General features: G+C 38.0%; 1 protein-coding gene across 3 annotated transcripts in view; it reads left to right on the plus strand.

Annotated features, from left to right (window-relative positions):
* Positions 1-27,367, plus strand: part of Rsu1 (Ras suppressor protein 1) — a 184,110-nt gene that overhangs the window by 99,711 nt on the left and 57,032 nt on the right. The window lies entirely within an intron of this gene.

Below are 27,367 nucleotides of genomic sequence, written 5' to 3' on the forward strand. Positions count from 1 at the left end.
TGTGGCAGAGGGAAGCAGCTCACATGATGATCAGGAAGCAGAGACTAAGCTAAGCTCACTAAATATATACCCCAAAGCCATACCCCAATGCACCACCTCCTCCAGCCACACCCTACCTGCCTACAGATACCTCTCAGTTAATCCCATTGGGGGTATTAATTCACTGACTGGGTTAAGGCTGTTACAACCCATTTGTTTCTCCTCTGATCCTTCTTGGGTTGTCGCACACATGAGCTTTTGGGGCACACCTGACATCCAGACCATCCCAGTTTGTGTTCAGCATGAACTTTTGAAAATGTAACATCCCAACTATTGTAGAAAAGCTAGAGGATCATTAAAGGTCATATTCGATTAAAAATCTCTCTCCTTTTTTCTTTTTTTCCTGATTTGAGGGGGGGGGGGAAAGTATCAGAAAGATGCTGTCATTCAACATAGTTGTCACTGAATCTGTGCTGTCTTGGTAGGTCTGGATCCAGTGACAGGACTGAACCTGTCCTTATAAATGGCCATCTGTGGTTCTGTTGCCCTAAAGCCTGAGCACCCTGAAGAATAATGGCATGAAAATTAAATACACCAAAATTTCCAAAACAGCAGTATATCCTTATAGATAAAAGTGGCTTAAAGTATGATTTAGATTTTTTTAAGGCATTACTCTGACATTTACGATATAAGCCTTGAGTAAAATGAGAATAACTATAGGATATGCATTATTGTTTTGTGACCTGTATAGATAACGTTCAATTATTATGGATTCAATCTTTCTTTTTAAAAATGCAAATATAGCTCAGCCTTAGAAATTAGAGTAGTTAATGAAAATGTGTGGAAATATAGTTGCAAGTGAACAGATTATTATTCATTTTGTTCTTGTAATTAATTGCCATGGTGTATTTTAGGGCTCTAATTTTTTTCTTAGTAAATGTGAAGCTGTGTAGAGCTTGGTTTGTAGGGGTATCTTTTAAAAAACCCTTTGTATGTGATAGTATACAGAAAAATACACAAATAAACTACTATTAATCTAGAACTGAAAGAAATTATCTGTTTATTATCCTGGTTAACAAGTTTTTAATTTACTGTAGATTAATTTATTATTTACAGAGGATTAGAATATGTGTTGCACATGAAAGTGCTTTTAACTTTAATTTAATTTTAAAAGATTAATTCTGGAATTTATGGATTTTTAGTATTTCAGAGTCATTATTAGGCAATTAATCACCTTTATACAGTTTATAGATGATTTTCATTTATTTAAACGTGGTGACGATCCTGGATAAAGGAGAGGTTTAATGCTTGGTTGAGTCAATTGGTAGTTAGTTACTTGGAATACATGACAAACGTATTTTAATCAGTAACATATTTAATGTATATATTCCTTTTTGTTTGGAACTGGGGGTCAAACCCAGAGCTTCAGGAATGCAAGGCAGATGCATCCCAGCCCTGATGTATCTATTCTTATCTCCATCATTAGCTTCCTACTTTGGGCGGAGAGTGTAACCAGAGCAGGTTCCTTGCTGTCGACATGCTTTTTGTGTTTGAGTTCCCCTGGAAGTACTCACTGCATACCTTCTTCTCTATAGTTAAATTAATGTTCAACAGCTTAAGTAAGCACTGAGTGCCATTGTCCCCTATGTAGGGGGACCACCTGGTACCCATTTCATGGCTTTTAGAAGCGACTCCATGAGCCTTTGGTGGAAGGACACACTTGGCATGAGCTCCTAGAGGCAGGGACACCTGTGACATTCTCCCTCCTGCTTGGGAAACAGAGGGCTATTCGCTACAGCCTGACTTCAACTTTTCTGCCCTCCTCATCCTCCCTTAATGAAGGAAGAAGTAGAAGTAGAACGCTCGGATAGGATTTAGCTTGATGAGGAGAGGAACTCCTTTGGTGAAGTAGCAGGAAGTTGAGGCACGGTTCTTCAGAGCTGCTTCTCTGGAGGACATTTTGGGCCTCCATCATGTCCTCCTTGTCCTTTCTAGGTGGAGGACCTCCTTGTACCTTCCGCAAGGGGCACATGCTGGCTGGCATCACTGCAGTGCCCATTTTTAGTTACTCCTGTGTGTGAAAGTAAAATGGTTTGCTGGTGCTGGTGCTGAGGATCGAATCTCCAAGGGCATCGCCATCTTTCCGTGGTTGAGTCAAGCCGACTTTTGGCTCTCCAGGCGTGGTCATCTCTTTGTTTGACCTCTTTGATTTCGCTGAAGCAGATGGAACAGTCACTGCTTGTTCAGTTTCCCGAAGGCAGACTTTTCCCCAGGAGGGGCCATCGGGTGCTTCACATGATCCACTGTGAAAAGAAGCTGCTCACGCTTTTCAGAATTCACAAGGAAAGGGGACAGTGAGCGCGGCCATTTAAAAAGTAGACAAGTTAACTGTTGTCAGTGAGTTCACCAAAGAAAGAGGTGTGGCTGTGTGAGGTGAGGCTGAAAATGGGTTTGGTAGATAAGAGTCATTTGCAAACCCAGCCTCCTGGTTTGTAGTATGGTGTGACTCAAAACAGCTGTTGTCCTCATTCTTCCTACCTGTCGATCCCTTTTCACCCTAGGGAAGCCTATGCCCCTGTTTTTTTGTTTGGGGGTCTTAAATGAAAACTGGTCATACTATTATTCATATTTATTAATGAGTGGCAACATTGTAATAAAACAGTGCTTACAATAAGTGTTGGTGAGGATGTGGGGGAAAGGGAACACTCATACATTGCTGGTGGGACTGCAAGTTGGTGCATCCACTCTGGAAAGCAACATAGAGGATTCCTTAGAAAATGTGGACTTAAAATCTGCATACTACAGTGCTAATTTTATATCAATGTTTATAGCAGCTCAGTTCACAATAGCTAAACTGTGGAACCAACCTAGATACCATTCAGTAGATGAATGGAAAAAGAAATTGCGGTATGCATACACAATGGAATATTGCTCAGCCATAAACAATGAAATCATGGCATTTGCAGATAAATGTTGGAGTTGGAGAATATCATGATAAGCAAGGTAATCCAATCCTCCAAAACCAAAAGCTGAATGTTTTCTCTGATATGTGGATGCTGATCCATAATGAGAGGGGGTGGGGGGCAAGGGCAGAATGGAGGAACTTTGGATTGGGCATAGGGGAGTTCAGGGAGGGGAGGGGGTATGGTGATAGGAAGGATGGGGAAATGAGACAGACATCATTACCTTAGGTACATATATGATTACACAAATGGTGTCACTCTGCATTGTGTACAACCAGAGAAATAAAAAGTTGTGCTTAATTTGTGTACAGTGAGTCAAAATACATTCTGCTGTCATGTGTAACTAATTAGAACAAATAATAGGGGGAAAAAATTGCTTGGTGAATGATGGGCAGCAATGAGATAAGAGCTGAGAATTTCTATTCACTAGAAACCTAGTAAAACAAATCATCCTTTTTGATTATAAGGAAGAACTCTTTTATGTGCTGGTTATCTTTTCTCAAGTTGTTTTTACCTGGAGAATTAAAACTAAGTAATTCTTTTTTTCCTGCATGGTATGCAGACTGTAATGGACACAAATGGGCTTTATTAATCAACTACTATTTCCTCTAATGGCTGCTGAGTCAGTAGCCTAGCACTTCTTTAAATAACTTAACGGATATATCTGGGGCCTGAGAGGTGAGACCATTCACTTTTAAGATGGCCCTTTACTGGGCTGGGGATGTGGCTCAAGCGGTAGCGAACTCACCTGGCATGCGTGCGGCCCGGGTTCCATCCTCAGCACCACATACAAACAAAGATGTTGTGTCCGCCGAAAGCTGAAAAATAATAAAAATCTCTCTCTCTCTCTCTCTCTCTCTCTCTCTCTCTCTCTCTCTCTCTCTCTCTCTTTCTCTCAAAAAAAAAAAAGTTGGCCCTTTGCAAAAGACAGTCATGTTTAACAAAAATTCTATAAACTATTATTTTCTGGTTAGAGATAAATGGATACACAAAACTATATAAATATCTTCAGAGAGATGGAGGAAAGGGTTAAACCACCAGGAACTTCCTAGCAGTGAATTTTACATACTGACAATCAGTTATGCAGAACAATGTAGACTTTTTCTGTATTTATTGCTGTTTCTGAAAATAGCTCAAATTAAGCCACAGAAAAACATAAAAATGAAAGTCTATTTCTTCCCTAAAGCTTTTGACATAAAGATTGTTTTTATTTTTAAAAGTTGACTATGTATTCTGTTCCTGGTAATTTATATTTCCTTTATAGATGCTACATATGTATGATTTGCTTCCTTTTTAAGGTTAATAAATGTGTTATCACATTTCTTCCATAATATAAAATACGATTCCAACTTTTGACATCTCTGGACCTATTTGAATGCAAATATGTTGCATTGGACCAGTACTGCCAAGACATTGAAAAGAACAGGGAAGCCCATAAACTGGGCAATATTGTGTCACATCTCTTTATACATTTTTTTTTTTTGGTTTTTCTTTTTTGCAGTACTAGGGATTAAAGCCAGAAATACTCTACCACAGAGCTGCAGCACCAGCCCTTTTTAGTTTCTTTTTTTGAGACAGGGTTTTGCTAAGTTGCCCAGTCTAAACTTGAACTTGAAGTCCTTTTGCCTCAGCCTCGGGAGTTGCTGGGATCACAGGCTTGAGTCACAGTGCCCTGCCCTATGTTATGGCTCTTATCTTATGTTCACTTTGTTAAGGGGGAAAAGCCAAAATAGAGCAGCATTGGTTCCAGGTACTTAAAATGGAGTTGACAGGCCATTGTTGATCACATCTCAGCATTTAAAAGAGCAGAGCAGACTCATGTTCTCTCTCACTCCACCCCTCTCCTTTCTCTCTCCTTCCTCTCCTTCTCTTTCTCCTCCTACCCCTTCCTCCACCCCTGCATCAAGGGTTAACAGCCAAGCTAGGTTGAGCTTGTCTGTAGAGCCTGATGGTCCAGCATGATACTTACAGGATCAATTTCAGGTACATAGTACATATGAAATTCACCCCCTGGATAGATGGGAAATAAATACCAGCTGGAGTCCATGTACATTTCCGGACAGGAGATGTGTCCAGTTACTTCCTGTTCAAGAGGAACTACTTTGGAATTCCAGTTTTTGATGATATAGTCATATTGAACTATTGAATATTGACCTAATTGACAAAGTGAAATTGGTCAGCCCTCCATATTAATGACCTTTATTAACTCCCAGTAATCCTAAAAGTTCAATGCTTGGTGTTTTTTATATAGCTTAGATGAATTATTGCCTGCAATTGCTGTTTTTATTTGACAGATAAATTAAAAAGTAGCACTTTCATAATCAAACAAAACTGTCTGTGATTTCTATTCTCTACACAGTAATATCTTATTTTATTACATGCTGGCTTTTTATTGAGCCCTACTCTATTATTCTGGTTGGGCATTGTTGGAGGGTTTATATTATTGTTGTTGTTATTTTGGGCAGTTAAGGGCTCTGTGTATTGTCAGGTATTTTGGTTTGGAATGCATTGTCTTATGAAAGGAGTTTCAACCAGTATTTTTAGATGAAGTGTTTAATCACAAGTTATGTCCACGGGCATTTGTTGGTGCTCCAATTTATTCATCAAGCATTAAGGAAATAATGTTTGGATTTTATTTTATTATGTTTGCATATTATTTCATATATGTTTTTAAGACTTACAGTATTAAAATATGTTCGATGAAGAAAATTTTATTTTCCACTATAATAGTTCATTTTTAAATAGTCTCATTAGGAACCTATACCTTAAAAATGTACATACTTTTTCTTTATCAAATTGGATAAAGTTCAGCAATTCAATTATCACTGAAGCTCTGCTCATTTTTCATAGCAAGTATTCTGAGTAAGTCTAATGTCGTGTTTCCTCCCTATGGTACCTAGTTTGTCTTTGCTGTTTGTATTAGTTTGTTAAGTTTACCATAACAAAGTGCCCAAAATGGGGTGACTTACAAACAGAAAATGATTGTCTCCACACTTCTGGAGGCCAGATATAAGTCCCAGATGTGGATGTTGGTAGGGTTAGTCTCCTTAGGTCTGTGAGGGAAAGATCTGTTCTGGGCCCCTCTCCCTATTTATGGATGGTCCTCTTCTCCCTGGGTCTCCTCCCATGGTCTTCCCTCTATGCAAGTCTGTTTCTGTGGCCAAACTTTCCTTTTTATAAGGACACCAACACTATTGGTTGAAGACCCATCCTAATGACACCAAGGATCCTGTGTACAAATTTTATCCCATTCTAACATACTGTGGGTTAGGTGTTCAGCAAATGAATGGGAGTGAGGACATAATCTATAGCACCATTATTAGTCATATGCCCCAGGTCGCATTCAATTCTTTATCAATTTGTTCCAATTCAATTCTTTATCAATTTCTTCTCTTTACTCTTCTTCCATGGGCCCCACCACTTCACCCACCCCCCATGCCCCCAACCCTTATAAGGTTGTCTTTCAGAATGGTGTTTATCCAAATAGGCTCCTGCTCCTAGCAGAGGGGTCAGTGCTTCCATTTTTAATCTCTTAAGGGTGGACCTTGTTAAAATAGAAGCTGGTTAGATTGAAAGTCTCTTGGGAATGGAAGGCCCTTCATAAACCCCCATCTTTGGCTAGAGAATTCAAGAAGGGAGGCACCATAGAATACTACCCCTGCTTTTTCCTTCACAAGACTCATAAAGACAGGAGATGCAACGCGGGGGGCCTATGGATCAGCTGTCTGTCTTAATATAGGAGCCCCTCCAGCAGAGGTGGAATCCTCTCCCTGGGACCCTGGCAGTCCTGTGACAAACTGCAGTGTCAGAGGTCTCCTGTCACATCTTGGGGTTCCAGTAACCACATCTGAAGCCCTCATAACTTTCGTCTCCTATTTCCTACCTTGTCTCAGGCGAGTCCTGGATTAATGAGCAAGATTAAGACCACTAATAGCAGGGCACAGAATTCTCTTCTCCTGAAATTAAATTGGCTTGCTTTTCAGCGTGGAGAGAGATCAAAGATGAAGTGCTTATTTCCATATGATATACCATACCATAAAGGCACAGTGATCTACTAGGAAAATCTGAGGAAAATAAGGGAATATAAGGAATATTGAAGGAAAAACAAAAAACAAACAGAAAAGTTCCAGGTAGAGATAGAGAGATTGATTGATTGATTGATTGATTGATTTTAATCCTAGGTTATTTTATTTTTAATCAAAATACAGTACATGCATTTGAAGGGAGATTATTGACAGCACATATTTGTGGCACACACATATCTGTTCTCAGAGTACTAGCCTTCGAGGTGGCTCTAACCCAGCTCTGTCATTGGCAGATGACCCTATCACACCTACCTCAGCTCCCTCATCTTCAAAGCCACGAGTGTCAGACCACATCGTCTCTGACAGTCCTTCCAGATACTATTGCTGATTCTGAGTTCTTTAATTTTCTGGGAAACACAGTTTATTAGTATGTAACATTATTTCTTCAGATTTCATTTAATTCTAGAAATTGTCCCCTACCCCTCCACAACTGGATTTACTTTATTGATTTTTTTTTTTGAGCAAAGGAAGACAATGATGACCCTGAATATAAATTGTTACAGGAAAATGGATACAAGATAAAATTACCAGATCAACCTTTTTATTCTATATTTTATGGAATATCTAATATATGTTTGGCAGTAACTTATTCTTACACATGAATTCTTGACACTTTCGATTCTTCAGACTTATTAATCAGTGTAGTCAGCACCAGAGCAATTTTATGAGACTTACCAGTCATCAAAAATTTATTATCAGATAAATCAAAGAAACAACGAGCGTCTTAATAGGGCAGAGAAAGAGGCATGTAAAAGATCATTTAAGACTGTGCTTTTTGTCAGAAGTGTGTGATATTTACAACCAGTATCAAGGAACTTACTCATAATTTCATGCAAACAGCAGGGTGGTAGTTATCTGCCTAGGTAAAGTCTTCCTCTCTGTTTTTCTCCAGTAGAGTTTTGTGTTTGGTTTAGCTGTAAAACTTAGAATGATAAATATGTAGGAGATAAGAAACATCATTTTCCAGTGTTAAGCTTATCCTGCTTTATTTTAAAATAGCATCTGCATTTTCTTCTGAATTTCATTGCAGATGTCATCCAAAGTTAAGAATTACTGACCTCAGTCCTTTCTTTTGGGCAAGCTGAGTAAACCCTATGCAAAGGCGTAGGCAAATAGTGGGATTCAAATCTCCTGCTTCGTGGACACGCTTCATGTGTATCTTCTGACTAACAAGATACAGTCTTGTGCCTACTGTATTCTTGGCGGTGTTTTGACACCCGTTAGAAGGTTTAGTAAGGCTTGAGTCTTCATTGTGTGAGATGAGCTACTTGGAAAGGAGCTTCTAGGTCACCCTCGTCCTGTCTTGAGTATACTGGTTCCTTACTATTCTCTCGGACAGAGAGATCATGGCAGTGGGCCAGGCTGGCACCAGAGCCTATATACAGAGCCGCTGGGGATGGACTCAGAATGACAAGACTGGGTTGCAACTCATCACACGTACCTGCATCTGTCACAGATCTTCTCAGGTGCTGTGTTCTTTGCTTGCAATCCTCTTTCTTCCCATCTTTATCTATCAAATGCCCACCTGTTTTTCAAGTCTCAGCTTGCACGTTGCTGCCCCAGAGACCCTGATGCCCGTCCACTCTATGGCCCTTTTATCATTTCTTCAGGGCCTTTCCTTTTCCTTATTAGTAATCTTAATGATGATGTTAAGAGCAGATGTCACTGAGTATTAACCAGGTGCCACACTTTGTGTGCGTTGAATGTACTGTTTATTAGTTTATCACTCATTCTTTATTTCTGTGAACACTACCTACATTTTGAAAGTTAAGTACATACTTTTTTTCCTTAAAAGACTGGGATTCTTTTGCAAGTGATCCTTGTGTTGTCCTCGTGACTGGACTTTGAACGTGGCATGCCCTCAGCGTCTTATAAAAATGGACCGTCTCATGCAAAGGAGTCTCTGACAGGTTGTCTTAAGTTCTGAAAAATAAAACCATTCTGAGGTCTGGAAGTGACCAAATTGTAGGTCTTTGTTGGAGCTGGTAGGTGACAGTGTTTCAAGCATCATCATGTTTTCCCAGTATACCATATTCAGTGCAGGTTCATTTTTCCTAGGAGTCCCTTCGTTATTTTTATAGACTTCTTCTTTTTCCCATGCGGCTCTTAGGATCCAAGTGAAACATTTCCTTAACAAATGAACAAATTATTTCAGAAAGTAAGCTTCCCCCTTAGGAATCCACGGACTGGCTCACTTGACTGCTTTTTCTTTGTGTACCAAGGGAGCATCCCAGGGGCTGTATGGTTATGTGTGTGCATGTGGAGAGTATTTTTAAAATATACAATAAACTAATAAAAGTAGTTATCTCAAAAGGAAGAAATCCAATGGCTAGAGATAAGAGGAGGAAGAAACATTTTCTTCACTCTTTATAAACTTTACTCCCTGTTGGATGGTCTATTTAGTATTCACTATTCTAAAAATTACTTTAGGGTTGAAGGTGTTGCTCAGTGATAGAGTGTGTGCATAGCATATGTGAGGCCCTGGGTTCCGTCCCTGGTATCAAAATAATAATATTATAATAATAACAATGACAACAATAATACTCTTAAGAAAAGAAAAAAGAACCAGTCGGGCCCACACAGATTAAGAAGAAAGAACCCACAAAGAACGTGCCTTCAACCACTAGTTTAGGGTACTACTATTTGCTTTCTACTGGTTTGCCTGGACTGTGTGGAACCCTGCTTATCTTTGTCCCTTTGATGAGGCACAACAGTGTGTCCTGGGTCTTGGAAAGAAATTATTTGAATGAAAGACAGTTTCTCACTTAATGCACTGACCTTTCATTTCTTGGCTTAAGAATTGTGAATGAAATCTTACATCCTCTCTAACGCCTGTCAGATAATATTAGGCTATCCTGTATCCCTGAAAGAATCTCTACAGCAATCTGTTATTTCTGCAGAAGCCAGTGTGAATTGGGAAAAGTAATCCTCCACAAAGCCCTCACAAAAGAGGAAAAAACGCCCGAGTGGATTCCTGCACTGGGCTTCTTTTTAGAAATGTCTTCTCACCCTAAGATTTTAAGTGATGAGGAAAGAGACTTTTCTGGGAACAAGATTTAAAAAGAGAATGGATCCTGGAAGAAGTGATTACATTTTAGAGGATAGAACTGGGCTTAAGATTCCCATAGATGAGACAAGTTTTGTTTTGTTTTTTTTCTCTTTTATTTTTTGGGGCTGTAAGCTGAGATGGCATGTATATTTCAGACTCCTTATGTGAGATTATGAGCGTTTTTAATCTGTTCTTGTGTATTCTCGATGGAAACTGCGTGAGTGGTGATCTTTTAATAGAATGTGTCTTGCAAGTAGCAAATTTATTTTGGTACTAAATTCTAGATAATTCCTAAGGAATGTAAATTTCGTCAATAAAAGTTTTGTTTGGTAATACTTAAAATCTTGGAACTGTATTTTAAGTTTTCTGAAGACAGCTTCTGCTTTATTTTTTTTCTATGTTTAATTAACAAGACAGTGCAACAAGAAAAATACTGGCCATAAAGTAAAAATGTTCTTTATAAATTTTAAACTGGGACATGGTTAGGAAAGAAATAATTGCAAATGGGGAGAAATTCTCCTTGAAGACCACCATGTGAATGGATCATCCAAGGTGACTTTGGTTTTACTACAGTTCAAGTTCTAAGACTATTCAGCAACTTTTACTAGGAAAGTTCAGAGCATCCATCTACTCCCAATCCTGCTACTCCCCCAGGATTTTTTCTGCTGTTAGTATATTATCATCCAAATGGATTCCTGTGTGACAGAATTTGCTCCATTTACACAAGGAGAGAGAATTAGCATTCATTGACTTCCTGCTGTGTGCCAGGACATGGTGGGTTCTCTATAAGTTTCTCCTCCTATAAATTCTTGACTCCTGGAATGTAGGTATTTGCTTTGGCTTTCAGGTGAGAAAAATGGAAAGTTGCATGATAAGTGAAATAACTGTTGGATTAGCCTAGTGGTAGAGCTAGAAACCAAACTTAAAAGATCATTATGTCTCCTTCACCATCTGGCTTTTGAGTAGTATCAGGGGAAGAAAATGAGGAAATGCTGGTTTTGCATTGTCACCCTTTAAGGAGGTCAGTGTATGGAGTGTAATGATGGGAACATGGCCATTTGACTTTGCTGATTCTTAAATCAGACACAGTCCTCTGCAAGGCAGGTTCACAAATAGGAACCCTGTTGCCACTTCTGCAGTCCCTGAGAGCTTGTCTTCACATAATTCACCCTGATTCTGATTTATTCTCTTATCTGCGAAACTCTGGGACAACAGGTACAAATTCATTTTCTGACCAATTAACTACACCCTCTTGCTCACAGTGATCTACACAGTTGCATTTTTGTAGTTGGACTTCTGTCAACTGATGCAAATTGTCAACTGATGCATACTTTATATTATCTCTCTTTCTCTTTTGAACCTCATAACAGACTCCTAGCCTTTTGCAGGGTGTCTTGGACCAATTGACTAAAATCAGATTGGCTAGCACAGTCTTTCCCATGATTTCTTTGTGGTCTCCTCTTTTTGTTTTCTCATTAGGTGTAGACCTCGGCTTTAAGTCTCTTGCTCAATGAAGAATTGACTCTTCTCTAAGGTGCTCTGGGAAGCCCAATAACACCTGTTTCCCACATGAGCATCAGAGATACAATAGGATGACATGAGATCTGCCAGCCATTTGAGTGACAAACAGAAAAATTACCTTTTATTCAAAGGAGAGTGGGCTCATGTGAGTGTTCCCCATATGCTTTCTTTAAGTTTGTTTCGGCCTCATGGTCTTACAAGAAGTTATTAATCCAATCCTTCCTTTTACCAAGCTGTGTATACTGAATCAAACCATGTGTTGACAAGTTTTCATTTTCTTTTTTCTGACCCTGGACTCAAGTGTTTTGGAATTGCCAGCTAAATATGTAAGTTGGCGAAATCTCTTTGTCACTGTCCCCAAGTAACACTTGGCTGAAATGAAAAAGAAATAGTAACGTTTTTCCAGGTTTTATATTAAAGAAGCCAAAAGTGTAGGCCACTTAGTAATATGAAGGCCGGGTCACCTGGTTTCTAGATAGAACACCATTCAAGAAAGAGACAATGACAGGTATGGAGGGAAAATAATGTCAATACAACTATTTGAGAGTCCTTTTTTTTTTTTTTTTTTTTTGGTGCCAGGGATTGAACTCGGGGGCACTGGAGCACTGAGCCACATCCCCAGCCCTATTTTGTATTTTATTTAGAGACAAGGTCTCACCAAGTTGCTTATTAGCCCTTCACTTTTGCTGAGGCTGGCTTTGAACTCACCATCTTCCTGCCTCAGCCTCCCAAGCCGCTGGGATTACAGGCGTGCACCACTGCACCCATCTCCATTTTAGGTTTTGATCATTAGCTCTCATGACATAATTCCTAAATGGACTCTGGCTTACTTCCTCAGATCATTCAAGTTTCCGCTCAGATACCATCTCAACCAAAGGCTTTCCATATCACTCAATTTAAATTGGGCCCCACTGTCACCACCCACTGCTATCTCAAATTTTATGGTCCTCCTTACACTTAGAATGGAGGCTCCCCAAGTACTTCTTTGCCTCCATTAACCTCAGACAATGCCTGGTACCTCGTGGGCTCTCAGAAGATTGGATGAATGAGAACCATTGCTCTTTTGACTGTACCTTGTAGCCTAGGCATTTCTACTAGAGGAAAGATTTTAAAATCCTTCCATCACATATTCTGGGCACATTTGTGTGTGTGTGTGTGTGTGTGTGTGTGTGTTTCCCTTTTTCTTCTTGTGTCTGAGATACATAGATTGCATGATATTGTTAGTGCTGCTTCCATCACATAAATGTTTCTCTGATGTTTCCAAGGCTGCAGCCTTCCCTAGCCAGCTATTTCCCATCAAATCTAGTAGCTCATTTTTAGCTAGGCTTTGAAAGAAACTCCTGCACACAGAATTTTAAAGGCTAATGTCGAAAAAACTAGCAGAAGCTGTAAAAGGGTATTTGACCCGGACTCAGCCCATTAGCCTTTTGTGTTGTGTTGTTTTAGTTGTCGAATCAACCAGGTCTCTGTCTCCTGACAGATACCTCTGGGTGCAGATATTTCTGTTGCAGGTGTAGCTTTTGTCCTCCATCATCATGGTGTGAAAGAACCTATGAAGAGTGAATTGACAGGCTTGGAACTAGAGTAATTGCTTAAAAATAAACAGCAAAGGAGAAAAGAGTACAAGATGATCAGCTTTTCTTCTCAGCCTTTGAAATATGTGGGGTTTTTTGTTTGTTTGTTTTTTGTTTTGTTTGTTTGTTTGTTTTTGCAAGTCAGAAAAAATCACCTAGAGCTTATACTCTGAACCTGAGAACCTGGATGGGAATGGGTATGAGGAATCTTGTCAGCTGTTGCTCAGCCTTAGGGAACCAGAGGCCTCCTCATCAGCCACATTGAGAAGGGCCCTCTCCTGCAGTTGCTTCGGTCATTACTAATCCCCCCACCTGTGTCATCTGAGGTGCAGCCTGGCCTTTGAACACAGGGACACCCAACAAAGGTGAGGAGAGATAATGTGCCCAGAGAAATATCTGACTTGCCTCCACGCGAACAAAACCTGGCAATGCTCAGCTTCCAAATTTGATGTTAAATCTTCCCATAGTGAATGTTCGCTATTTCCACCAAAAACTAAACTCATCACATTTTCAATGTCAATTAAGTGCTGAGGAGGGGGAAGGAATGCTGGCATTTTAGATTTCTCCTGAGATGTGGAAATAGGATGCATTTAGTTTTAATTATGTGCACCACCGAAAGAAGAAAAGAGAGAAAGAAGGAAGAAAACGTAGCTGCTGTTTACCTTAGGCCAGGTAAATTCATTCCTGCTTTCAGAAATGAATGTGGCCGTCTGCTTCACAAAAGGCCACCAGGGCTGCACATCAGGTGAGAGACCCGCAGCCACTTTTGCCCTACTTCTGATCTCTGATCCCTTCCAGGCCCTGGAGGTACACACTTTTGCCAGCAGAACTTGGGGACCCTGTAAAAGCATTTCTGGGGAGCCAGTGGGCATCTGAATACCCTTAAAGGAAGTGTCCGGTGACTATACAGTCCACAGGGCATAGTTGAGAGAGTGGCCGTTTTCATATTCTACTAGAAAAGGTCTCTGAATACTATCTGGAGTGAACCCAGGAAGAGCAGGACTCGGCCACTTAACATTGAGCAGGTGCAGCCACCTGGGAGGCAGACAGGATTTCCCTCCACACTATGGACCAGTGGGTGTGAAGACTGGCTTTGGAAACAGACCACTGGGGTTCAAGTCCCACTCCTACCTTTTGCTAGCTTTGTGATTTGAGGGGCCAGTTAGAATTTTTTTAATATAGTATCTTTTACTGAGGAATACTTGGCCTACAATGAACTATATATATGTATTTAAGGTACATAATTTGGTATGTTTGTATAACTATTTATATACTTGTAAAATAATCAGCATAATCAGATAGTGAATGTATTCATCACCTGCAGAATTTATTTCTTCTCATTTCTTCGCCTGTACAAACCGTATTCCTCCCTTGTATCCTTTATCTCTCATCTTCTCTATCCCCAGGCGACCACTAACCTACTTTCTGGCTATGGTTTATATTTTGTAGTATTTATATAAATATGAGCATATATACTCTTTAAAATCTTTGACTCCTTCCATTCAGCCTAAGTATTTTGAGAGTCATTTATTATTGTTCCATGTATTATAGTATGTTGCTTTTTATTGCTGATGAGTAAGTCCCTATATATTTCTTATTCATTTGCCTGTTTATGGACCTTTGGATTGTTTCCAGTTCAGAGCTATTACAAAGAAACAAGCCATGAGCTTTGCTGTGTGGGTCTCTTATTGGGCATCCCCTGTCATTTCTCTTGTATATATCCCTACAGATAGAATGGGTGCATCATATGGGAGGTTTAAATAAAGATCAAACTTATTTTCATAATGGCGGTATGATATATGCAAAGAGCAATGTCTGAGGATTCCATTTCCTCTCCATCCTAATCAACACTTGGTATGGTCAGTTTTTAAAATTCTCTTTGTGGTTTTAATCCACGTTTACATGGTAAATTGTGATATAGAGCTTTTGCCATCCTTGTATCTTCTTTTGTGAAATTTTTATGCCGATCTATCCATTTTTTAAATTGTGTAGTACAGTTTTTATGGTGTTGAAATTTTTTGTATGTTATAGAAACAAATTTTTTATTAGCTATATGCTTCTATGGTATGAATATTTATATTCCCCAAAATTCATATGTTGAACTCCTAACCCTTAAAGTGATGATTTTAGAAAATAAGGACTTTGCAACCAATATATGAAAAAATGTTCAACATTATTACAGTTAGAGAAATGCAAATTACATTGAGATTTCATCTCAGTGAAGTCAGAATGGCAATTATCAAGAATACAAGCAATGATAAATGTTGACAAGGATGTAAAGAAAAAGGTACACTCATATTGCTGGTGGGAGTACAAATTGGTGCGACCACTCTGGTAAGCAGTTTGAATATTTCTCAGAAAACTTGGAATGGAACCACCTTTGATCCATATATACCACTCCTCAACATGTACCCAAAAAACTTAAAATCAGCATATAATGATGTAGCCACATCAATATTTATAGGAGCTAAATTCATAATAGCTAAGCTAGGGAAACAACTTAGGTGTCCTTCAACAGATGAATTAATAAAGAAAATGTGATATACACACACACACACACACATACACACATACACAATGGAATATTACTCGGCCATAAAGAAGAATGAAAATATGGCCATTTGCTGATAAATGGATGGAACTGGAGATTATCATGCTAAGTGAAAGCCAATCCCCAAAAAACAAAAGAACAGATGTTCTCTCCAATATGCAGATGCCAACTCACAATACACCAGGGTGGCAGAAAGGAAGTTCACCAGGTTGGATGGGGGTGGGGGGAGTGGGAGGGTGAGAGGGGTGATGAGAATGGGAAGAATAATAAAATGAATCAGACAAAACAATCCTGTATTTACCTATGATCACATGACCAGTGTAACTCCATATCATGTACAGTCACAAAAAAGGCAAGTTTTATTCCCATGTATGTAGGTAGGATATGTCAAAATATATTCTATTATCCTGTATAACTAAAAAGAACCAATTACACATTTTAAAAAGAAAATAGAATAAGGACTTTGGGGAGGTATATAAGTCCCTTTTCAGAGATTTATATATCATGAGGGCAGAACCCTGATGAATGGGTTTAATGCCCCTATAAAAACCATCTGAGGGAGGTTGCTTGCCCTTCCACCACATGAGGATGCAAGGAGACAGTGCCCTCACCAGACACCAGATCTGTTCGTGCCTTGATCTTGGACATTTCAGCCTCTAAAACTCTTGAGAAATAAATTTCTGTTATTTAGAAGCCACCCACCCTATATGTTTTGCAGTAGCCTGAATGGACCAGAACATATGCTTCATGATTCTTTTTTCATGCTTGTGGTTTTCTTTTCATTCTCCTCCTGTCTTTTAAAGATAAAAATTTTAATTTCATTGAAGTCCAGTTTATCAATTTGTTCTTTCATGGATCGTGCTTTTTTTTTGTTACCTAAGTAGTCTTTGCTTAATTGAGGTTCACAAGAGTCTCCCCTATGCTTTAATCTTGCTTTATAATTTTAAATCTTTGCATTTGCATTATTCTTTGTGTACAGTGTAAGGTATGGATCACAGTTCATATCTTTGCATAAGCATGTCCAATTGATTTTTGCACCATTTGAGCACAGTTTGGTTGATTATGTTGTTTAAGTTTTGTGTATCTTGATTTTCTTTGTATTTATTCTATCAATTCTTGAAAAGGGGGTATTGAAATCTCAGCGTATAATGTAAATTTTCCTATTTCTCTTTGACTCTTCTGTCATCTTTTGCTTCATGAATTTTGTAATATCATTATTAAATCTGTACAAGCTTAGTGTTATGATTTCATTTTGATGAATTCTCCATTTGTTCATGATAAAATAAAATTCTTTTTGTCTAGTAATATTCTTTGACCAGAAATATACTTTCTTTCATACTAATATTGGCAACTTTGCTTTCTTTTGATTAGTGTTAGCATGGTATGTCATTTTTATTTGCTTGCTTTTGATGTGTTTGTATCTTTATATTTAAAGTGGATACCTTGTAGACAGCATATTTTGGGGGTTTGCTTTTTCGTATCATATGACAATCTCTGCCTTTTAATTGGACCATTTGGCCATTTACATTTAATATGTTCTTTTCATTGCATTATTTCTGTTTTTTTATCAGTTTTATTTTAGGTATTTTGTTACCCCATCTTACAGATTTTCTTCATCTTCTACATTAGTTTAATCTCTTGTAACTCAATTTAGTCTTTCTCGTATTATCCAAAAGTTAGGAAGCGGATTAACTCTAGATAGGGCAATTCCAGAGAGAGGGCATCTCCCTCCTTCATTTCCTTTTCCTAGTGTTCATTGTTCATGACTGTTCATTTTACATTACCCTTAATTAGATGAACATATATTTTGTATGTTTTGGTTATAGCTTTATTTTCAAAGTTTAAAATTTGCTTTCCATGACTTGAAAATAGAGTAATTTTGTTGTGTGTTCCAGTGGATTAAAATGCAATGACAATAAAAACTATTTTCTTTTTGTCAAAAAATAAACTACTTTCAGATATTATATTGTTAATGATATTTTCAAGTGATTACATATTTAATATAGTGTAATGCAAATAAGTAATTATGCCAATGTCATTAAGGACTAAGATTTTCAGCAACAGAGAATATACAAATTAAAAAACAAGAGAAGTTAATTACATCCTACAGTTCTAAATTTGAATTGGAAATAGGGTAGGAATCCATAATGTATTTTTTTTTTTACTTTAAATTTTGTTGCTGTTTCCACCTAAGAAGCCTAGAAAGAAAAATGACCAACATAAAAGCAAAGAGCATTCTTAGCTGCTGAGTTGTTATCTTTAAATGCAGCTTCCCTCCAAAAGAACTGTGAGACCTTTGGAGAAGTGGAAAATTCCAGGTTCCCATCAGGAGAATGTACAACAGAACTTGAAACATCTTGTCAATCCAGAAAATAAGGAAACTGGTAAAGACTGCTAAAACAACTTCCTAATCAAAAAGTGTTAAGCCAAAAGGTCCTGTTGAGAGCCACAGCCAAAGGGGCCCCAGCAAACTTCCAGCTGCCAGCAAACTGCCACCACCAGCTTCCACAAGCCTCTCACCCACACAAGCCTCACCACCTCCCAATCCTCCTGCTCTTGAGGCCGATTGGCTGGGTCGCGTGGGCGGAGCCAAAGAAGTCCCCCAATGAGCAGCTCTATTGGCCAAAAGTCAGAACAGTTTAGATTACAATAAAAATAATAACTCTGTATTAAAACACATAAAATATGTTGTTAGAAAAATCCCATTCAAACAAACCAAGAGTAAAAAATAAAAACCTTTTGGGAATAATCAGGTAATTCAAATACTGCATATTTTATGACATTAAGGAATTACTAATTTTTACATAGGATAATTTGATCATTTGTGATTGTATCTCAGTGTTTATGAATGAAGTAATATAAATTCTGAGATTTACTTCAAAATAATCTAGGGAATAGGAGGCTAATGGAAATGAAAATAAGAATTAGAATAAGATATTTTCCATGTTTGTATAATTATATCAAAATGAGTTCTGTCATTTATAACTAAAAAAGAATCAATAAAATTTAAAAAGTAAATAATGTTGCCTTAAATATATAATTTTGGAAACTGAATGATCCGTACATGGGGACTTTATCATTTCTACTTTAATATTTTGGTAAATTTTTCCTGAAAAAAAAAAGCTAAAAATATTTTAAATATAATAAAAGTATGAATAGAACCTGTATCATAGAATTGTTTTGAAGATTAAATTAGATAGGTAATGTCTATAAAGTCTTTATCATATTACTAGATAGCTCAAATTCCATGCCCTCTATTCCAGTTTCCTGCCCAAGCTATAAAAGTTTCTTTCATTTCTGTCTAGTGTGGAGCTAAAAAAGTTCCCTGTGGTACTAGTCTAGGGTGCTGACGGGTACCAATCAAGGGATCAGCAAAAGGGAAGGCATCAGGGAATGGTGGGGGCTTAGGTTGAGTCGTGTAAATACCCAGGTTTGAGATTCTGGATACCCTTAAGTAGAGGGAAGTCTAATAGGGCAGAGGCTCTTTGGGCCTAAAATTCAAGAAACCAGTATAGGCTGTAGTTCAGCTCATCTTCTTTGTGGCCACATCTCCCAGGACCCCTGTTTTGAGGACTCACCAGCCGGCCAGTCCTGCATTGTGATATAGCAACAGACTCTTCTTACTTCTGGGCCTCCTGTTTTAAAGAGTTAGGATCTCAGTTCTTCAGTTCATGTCTATGTGTATGCATTACTACCTGTTTTGAGGAGTTTGAGCTTGTCAAACATTAAATACCTATATTTTGGATCTTCCCATGAACTAAAAGGTGTCCTTAGTATGTATAATTATTTAGGAGGCACAGTGAGCATTGATGGACATGATTTCTTCTCCTTTTAGGTACCAGACTAAAAGTGCAAACCCCTGTGCTTTCTTCCATAATTTAAAATATGCGAGTCTTTCCTCCTGAGCTGGTCTCTGATATAAGTAGCATTTTCACATTTAGACATTCACTTGGTCAACTTGAAAATAATTTATTGAACTGAGTTGTACTACATAGGTCTGAGTGGAAACTACTTTATCTAGATATTTTATAACTAAAAAAAAAAAATGGACCCAGACAATATTTGAGATAGCCCGTATTTTCTAGAGGTCTTGTCAGTCAGTCTGGGAACTAACACTGGAGTCCACTAAACACCAGCACTTTCGCCTTGCACCAACATTGGGTGTGTAAGTAAGATTGAAGAAGAGGAAATAAAGGTCATCTTCTCTGGATATGGAGTCACTGATGGGCAGAGTGGGTTTTTTCTGATGATTATCTAAGAAGATATTGTTTCTCCCTGGGGAGGATGAGGTAGCCACTAAAAGATCTGCAGTTGATAGAAATTGTCAAGTGGAACTTAATGAAAATGGTTAAAAATCAAGGTGGTGCTTTGAATGTGAAAATGTTAACTTTAAAAAGATACTGCAAGGTCTGGGGTAGCTCAGTTGTAGAGTGCTTGCCTAGCATGTGTGAGGCACTGGGTTTGATCCTTGGCACCACATAAAAAATAAACAAATAAAATAAAGGTATTGTGTCCATCTACAACTAAAAATACTTATATTAAAAAAAGAAGTTACTACAAGAGAAATCACATGGTCCCTCTGTGGAGAGGTGGGCCTGCATTTGAATTACAGCTCCACAGTCTGGATGGCTCCATTACCAACAGCATGTTATTTTAGTTCCTTGAATCCATGTCTGTTTCTGTAACATAAATTTCCATGTCTGTTAGGAGTCATGGACCTGGTCACACATTTGCTTTTTTAAAACAAGCTCTGTTAGCAGTATTTCTGATGTTCATAGAACATTTATCTTGAACAGTAGAAATGTGTAAATACCCTAGTTACATGTATCATTACACAAATGGCGCATCTCTACACCATGCACAACCAAAGAATTGAAATGTTGCACTCCATTTGCGTATGATGAATTGAAATGCATTCTGGTGTCATGTACAACTAAGTAGAAGAAATTTAAAAAAAATTTTAAAAATGTGTAAATACTCCTTCTATACAATGCAGGTTGAAGCAGTGAGACCTGCACTCTCACACAGGCAAAACACAGTATTGGTACCTTAAAAGCTTGCTGCCTCTCAATGAATGCATTTATCTTAAGTACATAAATTCACATAATGTTGTATCAACAGTTGGGTCACTTTAATCGTATATCCAGCCATCTCAATACAAAACCAGCTCTTTCATGGGACATTGCTTCCTGGAATCATGTCGTGGATGATATTCCTGAACCAACACATTGACATCACAGTTGGAGAAGGGTAAACACCATCAAAGGTAGAAAATGAGGTCACTGCAGTGTGACTCCTTCTATTTACAGGTGTAGAAGAGGTAATCCTGAGAGAGATCAGAGTAAGAGGACTGGATGAGAAAAAGAGAGTCTTTTTAAATTTTATATCTCATGATGACCCTTTTTTGACTGTATTTAGAACCAGAGAGAATAGTAAGATATTGGGAGAGAAACATGGTTAGTTAGGGTCTTACAAACATTTTTGTTCTATTTTCAACTTTTATAAAGATTGTGAAACCATAGAAATAATCTAATTTCCCTCATTATTTTCCAGGTAATAAAATTCAGTCCTAAAATAGTTAAACGACCTCAGGGGACCTAGCAAGTTTGGATCATACTTTGTTCACAGGACCTTTTCAAGTATAGTGACCTCTGTCTGAAACATCTCCCCACCTAAGTAATTACAGTAGCAGAAAACAACCCCCACTCCTAATTTTTGTTGAATATTTATTATTTAACCATCATAATGCTGTGAGATAGGTAGGGTTTACCCCCATTTTATAGAAAGAGAAACTGAGATGTGAGAGGTTAAGTCATTTACCTGGAGTTACAATTAATTAGAGCCCCAATTCAAACCCAAGCATTCTTATTGTAAAAATCTGGTTCCATCCTTGTCCACCAGTTACCTATTATTAGGGCACTTTGTATATCTCTCTCAAGTTTATATTTAGTCTTGTGGTTCTTTGGTTAATCACTTTTCTACTAGTCTATAGCCTTGAGGAGGGCTCAGATCTTTGGGTTCACCACTTTTGCTTGGTTCCTATGTGCCCGATTCTTAGCAGACTCATCACATGCATTATTTCATAGGGAGAGTAGTGGTAATAATGGCTTGTTTTAAGAGTTCTGTTTGTTCTCCTTGTGTCACACTATGGTACCATCTGCGTAGTTTTGAGGAGTGTGAAATATATACAGAGTGTTCACTAGCTCAGGTCACTGGCTAAGTACTGTCGATAGCTGAGGGGGTGTGATTGTGGTAAATGGAATTCGAGGTATCTTAGCTCAAGACCCCAAAACGGAACCTGGAGCCCATTGTCCATGCACTTATCTTTTATTTCTGACCCCTTTGTTGCCTGTAATGAAGATAGAAAAGTAAATCTTAGATAATGTACTGCTGTCCAAAGCCAATCTCAGATTCCCGAGGAGATAGACAGCTAAGTGTAAGTTTCATCGTATCAGTTTAAACCTTGAGATCAAGAGAGACCCAGAGTCTTTGAGATCCAGTGAGAGTTGGCAGATCACCTTCTGACCCAGCATCCCAAGCGTGGACCATGAGGAAACACTGAGTGTTTTCAAGTCAGTCCATCTTTTCAGGGTGTGGTTGTTAGATCCTTGCTCATTTACAGCAGGACATGAGTACTTGCTTCTTCACCCTTTCCTTGATCTTTCAGAAATGCCTGTTTCTACTTGCATTGTGTATCTTACTGTATGTTTTTAATGATGCCGATATGATTTATAATCTCAAATCATATACTTGAAGGTAGTTGGACAGTGTCCTCTCAGAGTATAAAGTTACATCTGGCAAAGAATTAGCAGGTGCTCTAGTATACAGAATCGAGCTATAGAAAAAAAATTGAGTTACAAAATTAATCTGTACAAGTCACACATGAAATGGTGAAAAGATCAAAATTAATCTTTTAAAAGCACAAGACAAAATGTAGATATGCTAGAATCAAAAAATACTGGTATTCATAAAAGTAACCATTAATTATTTAATTCCAAGGATTTGTTGTAGTCTAAAATTATATTTCAGGTTCACAACTGACTAGCTATTTTATATGGCAGAATACCAGCTTTGCATATTTATTAAAATTATTCATAACTGTGTAGCTGCCTAGATGAACTGTTGAGTTCTTGTTCTTTGATCCAATATATAATCTTGTCCATTTTATCGTGGCACAATACTAGAAATTTGTCTCAGTTTCAGAATAATCCATGAAATATCTTCAGCATCTGCATCTCCTGAATACATATTTTATCATCCATTTTGCCTAATGTGATCTTTTATATGGGATTGGAAGCTACAGTCTATCTGCATGGGAAAAAAATACAGTTGTTATTTCATTATGTAATAAATTTAAGCCAAAAAATGTTTATGTGAAAATTATTATGATTGTCATCTATTCCTGTTACCTAAAAATTTGGACAAGATGTGAATTCTTAGGTGAGACAAGTAGTAGCTGTTTATGATTTTCATGTGGATTTTTTTTTGTGAAGAACTGTGTAGTTAGGTATTATTTGTTTCATATGTAATGTGTGACTGTGGTCAGTTGAATAACAGTGTGGTGAGGATGATGGGTTCTAGAGTCACACTGTCTTCAGTTCATATTCTGAGCCTATCATTTATTATCTGTTGTGTAACTTCTTGAATATTGATTATATCATTCATAAAATGGAATGATAATAGTTTCTACATTATAGGACTGTAGGGAAAAGTATATATGAGATAATTCTTATAGAGTACTTAGAACTGTGTTGGGCACATAGTAAGCATTCAATAAATATTAAGTGCCCTAAGTGTTAAAATGATGATGATGATGATGATGATGATGATGATGATAAGAAGAAGAAGAAGAACAACAACAACAGTATATCATGGGATGCCAGAGAAAGTGTGGGTTAGAGATTTAGCTAGAATGAATGGCAAGGAATTGTTTATCTCCAGTAACATGTCTTTAAACTGATAAATAAGACTAGGGAAAAAAAGCTCATAAACTAGAATATTAGTTATAATTGTGTTAAGTCAACTTTTTTGTGGCTGTGACCAAAACACTTGACAAAAACAATTTAGAGGTGTAAAAGTTTATTTTTGTTCACAGTTTCAGATGTTCAGTCCATGGTTGGCAGAACATCATGGTGGAAGGAAGCTGCTTCATTTATGGTGGCTGGGAAGCAGGGAGTGGGAAGGAGACACAGAGAAGATGAGCCTTGATCTAATCATTTCATCCCTAACCATTCGTGCATTAACACAGGAGCTTAAGGGACCCCTGATTGGCAAACAATAACAACAAATCTAGTAGTATTCAAAGAAGCTTCAGATGATATAATTTAATGCCCTCTCTTTGCCTAGGTTGGAAAGTACTACTCCAAAAGGGGAAGTGACCTCCACAGGATTGCCCAGCCTGAACAGCACACTCAGGGCTCCGGGCTCAAAGTTTAGTGTTCAGTCTATTTGGAAACAGTGGTTTATCAATGAGAAGCATGCATTGAGCTCCTAGACATAGTGATTGTTTGGGGAACAAAGAAATAACTTAGCCAGTGTATAACAAACACTTCCTTGCTTGTGTTGGTTTGGTGTCCTAGTGATTATTAACCCTCCAAAAATATCTTCCCATACACCCAAGAGCCATGCAGAAAATGAGTGTCCCAGAGCTCACACCAACATCAGTGCACGCGAGCAGCTCCATCTGAGTCCCTTAGCAGGACAGTAGCTGTGAGTGGGAGGACAGAAAAGGAAATGTCCACAATGGTGTCCCTAGAATTTCCCTTAGGACCTCATATGCTTCTAAAATTAAAATGAAGCTTTTCTTCCTCATAAAATGGAGTCATGTGTTAAAGGAGATGCATTAGATGCTTGGTAACTGTATATTTTAGTGGATTCTATAAAATTCTCAATAAAGGAAAGGTCAGTGTTGGTACCATAAACAGGGTTCATGGGGGAATATTTAACCCCACTCCCTTTTGTGATTCCCAGAGTGTAACTGAATTGCTCTTCTTTGAAAGTGCCCCTTTACCAGTCACCTCCCCCAAAAGACCACACTGTCACCTTGTACACGCTCCTTCTCAGAAGCACTGACTGTGCCTGGCTCTGGGGCCAGCCTGTCACCAAAGGGGAATCTGAAAAGAGGGATGATTTCATCTCATTAACAGCATGAGCTCAGGAGCTTCCCTCCTCGCTCAGCTACAGTTTTGTATTTGAGGTTAAAGTGAAAAGACTGTGGTCACGCCCTTTGGGGGGGGGTGTGCAGAACGGAGTCCTTCTGTATTTTCATAGTGACCATCGTGGGAAACGAAGAAAGACCAGTGGCGACCTTTGCATGCTGAGGACACAGGTAGTTGTTCTGCTCAGCGAGTGGCTATTTGTGTGACCTTTCTGCTGTCGGCAGAGCCTCCCAGCCCACAAAGCCTCCTGCATGTACAATGGAAAGATAATAGTCCTGGGCTTATTCCACAGAGTGATTTTTGAGGCTTAATTGAAGAATTTTAACCCATTATCAAGAGCATTAGGACGAAATGTTCAAAGAGTCTTGATGCAGCTCTTTCAATCGAAGAAAGTAGATACCCAAATAAGCAAATTATCTCCTTAAATTAGTAATCCATCTATATTTTCCAACCCTTCATCTTTCCAGAATAAAGATTTCTGTCTGCCCTCTCAGAGCATGGAAGGGGCCGGAACCATCCAGAGCATCACAAATGACTGCTCGCCCCAGTGTGCATGAGCACATAGTGCCCTATGTGCTCTAGAACAAGAGGACATTGAATGGACTGCCCTGGAGATGTTTTTTTCAGAATGCCACTAACCATGTCTGCCGGGTGTCGTGGCCCATACAGACCTGGTGGGCAGGTATTTAAAGGTGTTCAGGCATCAGAAAATCAAAGCAGCAGTCTGAGGCATGAATGGGTTTCTCTTCACATCACTATCTCTGGCTCCTTTCTGTTTTTATACTTAACAAAATATGTTCTCATCCTTTTAAACTTAGAGGAGTTTTTTTTTTCTTTCTTTTTGTTGAAGGATCACTGAAAAATGCCCCCTAAATTATCAAATTATTATTACCACAGCCAGCTTCTTCCCCAGTCATGGATTATAGTTAAATCTCATCTTTAACTTCACAGAGTAGTAAATGTCATTTGTGCTTGATTTCTTTGATTATTTTGTCTTTTAATTTTTAAAATGGCAGGAAACAAATAACCCAATTTTTTCTTTAATTAAAATGAGTCTCTCTGAATTAGTGTAGGAACTATTAGAGAATGTCTAGCTGATTGAAGTTTGGAAGCTTCTTGAGTTTAAACAAAAATAGTTTCAATAGCACTTCATTTATTGATTCTTTTCTATATTCTGAGTTCTTAAGGATATGTTTCATGTCACCAAAAATATATTTCTACAAGCTGTGGCTAAAATTTGCCAAAATTAAGACACTCAAAAGTCTGCTAAGGATTAAGACAGGCTGAATGTATGCATTCAAGGTAGTAAAAAGTTGTGTAATGTTTTAGGAAAGTGAACTTAAGAGAGGTTTTTGTGGATACAGTAAGCAGTACATGTATCTATTTAGAAAAACTTCAGGTAACTTCTCTTTCAATTCTGTAGTAGTCATTTATGAGGTCTCAAACAAATATTGATTCCCAAGGATTTCTGATTTTTCAGTTAACTAGAAAGTCATTCAAAAAAAATTCATCTATGTTTCCCAAAGAGACATACTGCCTAAGGACACTGTGGGTACAGGGATAGAATGATCCATGAAGATTCTTTGTCACAATATAAGATTCTTTATCTCAAACTTGTGAAAATAGGAATATCAATCTGATCAGTGTAATGCATTATGCCAGCTGTGGATTTTGCAAAATGGTAAAAAATTCTATCTAAATTTTGTGATTTATAGAGTATTTTCTATTATTCAGAGTCTCTCCTGCCCACTTTTATGGGCAACTAATTTTAATCATCTCTGAAAAGTACTTGCAAAAGGGAAATTTATCCAATTCTCAGGTGTGTGGACAAAAAAGAAAACATAAAACCAGATATTCTGAAAGCCCATGCAAGAGTAGATAGATGGCATGCAGAGAAAGCCTTGGACAAAATTCAGTACCCATTCATGATAAAAATGCTGAAGAAACTAGGGATAGGAGGAATCTACCTCAACATCATAAAAGGCTGTATGTAAAAAACCCAAACTATGCCTCCTAGTAAATGGGGAAAAACTGAGAACGTGTTCTTTAAAATCTGTGACAAGACAAGGATGTCCACTCTCACCATTCCTGTTTAATAGGATGCTAGAAATTCTAGCTGGAGCAATTGAGTAAGAGAAGGAAATCGAAGGAATAAAAAATAGGAAAGGAAGAAGTCAAATTATCACTGATTCCAAATGATATGATCCTACAAGTAGAAGATCCAAAGAACTCCACCAAAAGACTGCTAGGACTAACAAACAAATTTGGCAAAGTAGCAGGTTACAAAATTAGCATACAAAAATCAATAGCTTCTGTAAACCAACAATGTATCTGCTGAGAAAGAAATCAGGAAAACAGTCCCATTCACAACAGCCAAAAACAAACAAACAAACAAAAACCTAAGAATAAATCTAACCAGGGAGGTAAAAGTGAAGGGATCTGTACAATGGAAACTATAGAATTTTGAAGAAAACACAGAAAGGCCTC

Source organism: Ictidomys tridecemlineatus, chromosome 10 (assembly GCF_052094955.1).
Source record: "Ictidomys tridecemlineatus isolate mIctTri1 chromosome 10, mIctTri1.hap1, whole genome shotgun sequence".
Classification (NCBI taxonomy): Eukaryota; Metazoa; Chordata; class Mammalia; order Rodentia; family Sciuridae; genus Ictidomys; species Ictidomys tridecemlineatus.